The sequence below is a fragment of the Lagopus muta genome, chromosome 1, assembly GCF_023343835.1.
Source record: "Lagopus muta isolate bLagMut1 chromosome 1, bLagMut1 primary, whole genome shotgun sequence".
NCBI classification, from domain to species: domain Eukaryota; kingdom Metazoa; phylum Chordata; class Aves; order Galliformes; family Phasianidae; genus Lagopus; species Lagopus muta.
Genome location: NC_064433.1, coordinates 59,425,257 through 59,429,348, shown reverse-complemented (window position 1 = coordinate 59,429,348; position 4,092 = coordinate 59,425,257).

The following is a 4,092-nucleotide window of genomic DNA, read 5'->3' as shown; positions in this document are numbered from 1 at the left end:
TGTCTCACTTCTGGGCCACTTGAACAGTAGTGCTATCATTTGTCTGAAAGCGTGATATCCTTTGGCATATGGTTTTGATATGAAAACATGCTCTAATTAGCTCTTTAGCAGCCAACAGCCAAAGGGTGGATTTATCTTTTATATGCAAGCTACCCATTTTCACACCAGGAAGTAGATGGCTGGGCTTCAGAAGGGTCATGGTTCCTGCCTCCTCCCTGAGGCTCTGCTCCTGCAGTTGCTCTGCTCAGGCTGCCCAGCCTGTGGCAAGGTGCAGCAGGAGCACTGAGAGCTTGTAACAGCTGCTGGAGAGAGGAAGTGGGAGATGTCAAAATGAATGAAGTCTCCAGCCTTAGGAGTCTTTGTTTGCCATTCATCTATTGCTTATGTTGCATAGTATGTTACAGGCGTATATGTAGCTTGCCTAATTGTGTTGTCTTGCAGAAAACCTTTAACTGGTTTAATTTTTCATAGAATTTTTAAGGTTGGAAAGGCCATCAAGATCATCCAACCGTCAGCCCGTGCCTACTAACCACATCCCTCAGTGCCATATGACATGTTTCTTGAACAGCTCCAGTGGTTGTGATTCCACCACCTCCCTGGGCAGTCTGTTTCAAAGCATCACCACTTTCTCAGAAGAAATTTTTCCTAACATCTGACATTTTTGTCCAGAAATTGAGACAGTTCTGAAATCTGAGCAGAAAAAAAACCCCTGCAAACAGGGAGAGGGAATGGCAAGCTTTGTCAGTTCATGTGCTGAGCATCCCTACTATTTCCTGTATGCTGCAGGCTGTGGGGCAGCTCCCCAGCTGTCCCTTTATCTTCCACAAGCAGAGCAGGCTGTTCTCAGGCCAGCCTATCTAACACTTCCACCGTGAAGCCTCTGCCACCCCACAGCTGTCCAGAGTGGATGCAGATTTTCTTGCTTTGGGCCACGTCTGTTTGGGCAGTTGTCTGGCAACCCATATCCTCTGGGGTAACTTTGCTTGTGGGAACCTGCCCAAATGACCATGGTAGTGTTTTCTCTTGCTGTGGAACCTGCAGACTCTTGCCATGACTTTTAGTTTTTGCCACTGCTATTTCAAAATAAAAGTGCCTTTCTTTGAACCTGGTGGCTCAAGCAAGGGATCGATCCTTTGTGCTTATTTTGGGTTCTTTCTATGCACTATCAGCCCCTATATATCCCCTTCCTGCTCATATTTGTGAGAATTGTGCTTTCTGTACTGCCGTTTCCACTTAAGCTTAATAATGTTTTCAGTTTGAAAAGGCTGCTAGCCTGGTGGTTATCAGATGGAGAAAAGGCATTGCATTTGCTCTGGCCTTTGGTTCCCAGATAGCCTAACGGCAAATTGTGTTCCTGGAAGCAGGGAGGTGGCTTGCAAGATTACACAGTGCTGGGGCGGGCAGACACTGTCACACACGGAGGGGGACTGAGGTGGGAGGTGGAAAAGCTTTGTGTGCTCAGCTCACATATGGAGCCACAATCCAGCATGGATCCAGCAATGCTCTCTGCTCCTTGTGACACCGGAGCTGTGCAGTGGCCAGGCCCTGGCTGCTCTCCTACAAGTCCCTGGATGGGTTAGGAGCAGCAGCCATCTCCCTTTTGCCCTGTCATCAGCCTCCAGAAAAAGCATGGAGGAGAAGACTGATGTGCCCTTACCCCAATGTTCCTCAGCACCCAGGGGAGGCATTGCTGAAGCATGGACAGTGAAACAACCCAGCAGCATATGACCAGCAGAAATGCACTCACCTCATCTTGGCTGGTTCATATATTTATCCCCAAGGTTCACTTTATTCCATATCTCTTATTTGTTTCTAGCAGATCTATTTCCCAAGTGTTTGCTTCTGCTCGTCCTTGTCTTCCATTTTGGCTTAGATATCCATACGGATGCATAATCTTAGGCATCCAGACTGATTTCATCATGTGCATTTTTTCCCTTTGGATTTTCATTGCCTCTGATGGGCTGATTAATGCCCCTCCCAGTTTCCTTTCCTTCTGCAGTTTTAAAAATGTGTATTCAGCTCGTCTTTTTCTTCACTGATTCTTTGTGATATATGTTGGCCCTCTTCTCACCTTCAGTAAAAAGATCAAATTATTTTTTTTAAGCTCTCCCATCTCTCAAGGAGTATCTCTCAAAATGACGCTGACTTTTCCCTTTTTCTCCCCAGAAGGCACTGAAAGAGATGTTCTATTTTAAACACGCTTTGCTCAGGATTTTACAGCTTTCTTTTGTATTTGTAGATTTAATATTTCTCCTTGTTGCTTATGTTTACACTGAAGATTTGTTTTCATTTTAAACTTATTGTTGTGTTCAGCACAGTCTTATCTATGCAGGCAGAAGCTGAATAGTTTGTTATTGATTACACTGTTTCCTATCGTAGTCCATTAGTTCCTGCCCATTAGTTTGTCTTCTGTTTAAATGGTTGATAAGAATATTGTTACTGGTGCACTGTAGTTATCATTGTTATCCAGGGACATTTCTGCAGTGATGCTGATGCACACCACAGTTTTGAGATTCTATATAAACACTTCCTTGTTCAATCTCCTCTCTGCCTACAAGGATCCATTGCACAAGGCAAGGAACTCTTTGGCTTTGCTTTCTTTATTTTTATCACTGTTGCCTTACCTTCACTATTTTACTATGTCACTGACTGTCAGAAGGTTTGTCTCCAAGAACATTTTCCCATCCTCACGCTCCAGCAGAATTCCCCACTGCAACATTTTCCCTGGTTTCCAGCCATCTCCAGCTTGAAGAGATGGCTCTTTTATTTGGGCATCTGTTAAAGCCCTGCAGCAGCAGCAGAATCCGGTGTGAATTGACCTGGTCACCCTCTGAACAATACTCCATGGCAATGGCCACGGATATCACACGTAATAAATTAGGCAGTATGTGCAAAGAAACTATTTCTTTTTTTTTTACATCGGAGTATTTCAGCCAGTGCCATTAATTACTGCACTGTAAGGTGCAGAGGACGATGCCACTCTCATATTTCCTAGACCTCTCTTCTTGTGACAAAGGGTTGTAGTGTGCATGATCACCTTTTGAGTGAATCCATTCCTGCTCCAGATTCCTATAAAGCAATCCATTAAGGTGGTGAGGCACTGGATCAGGCTGCCCAGAGAGGTGGTGGGTGCCCCATCCCTGCAGACACCCAAGGTCAGGCTGGACGGGGCTCTGAGCAACCTGATGTACCTGTGGGTGTCCCTGTTCACTGCAGGGGGGTTGGACCAGATGGCCTTTAAGAGTCCCTCCCAACTCAAACTATTCTATGATTCTATTATTCTCTTTCCCTGTTTCTCTTTGGGAAGTCTAGCAGTGTGGATGCAGATCCACTATTGATTGATTAACATGGTGTTGCTCCAGTGTTTTCTTCCTCTTCTTTCTTTAGTAATTCTGTAATCTGCCTGCCTGCCTACAGTTTAAACTTTGCCACTGCTTTGCAGGCCTAGCTCTATACCTAAAATCATGATTTTTTTCTCTTGCCCCAGATATTCACCAGCAGATGCAATAAGTATTTTTTAAAGCCTTGCCTCATTTACATCCTTGCACTATCACAGCTGTAACATGCCTACTGTGAATAATAATATCCAGTTCTGTGTACCTTATTTGTGGCCTCCAAGCACGGACCTGATGCCTTCAGATAATGACCTGCAGCAGGACGAGGACCTCCTTCCAGTGCCTTGACTGCTGGTGCTGCAGCCCTGTGCGGATCCAGGGCTGGTTTTCATAGTTATGCTTGATTGCAGCTCATGTGGTGACGTGTGGCATGGGAGCTGCCCCATGTCCACATTCCCTTGCGGACCCCATGGTATGAAATTCCCATTCAGCCAAGATTCAGCTCTTACCTCGGCTAGGCTTGTCATTTTGGGTCATGCTTTTTCCTGCAGTTCCACAGCCAGTGATAGGCAGCGGCACCACCAAGTGCAGCTGCACTGGAGCCAAGTAGTCCTTGGCCAGGAGTGCTGCAAGAGACTAACGGCACCAGCAAGAGCTTCTCACAGGCAGGCAGGGGGAAAGAGCCCCTTTGCACTGGCCATGAAATCAGTCATGTGTAGGTTTTTGTCCGGCCCTGGGGGGTGGGGGAAGGAATGTG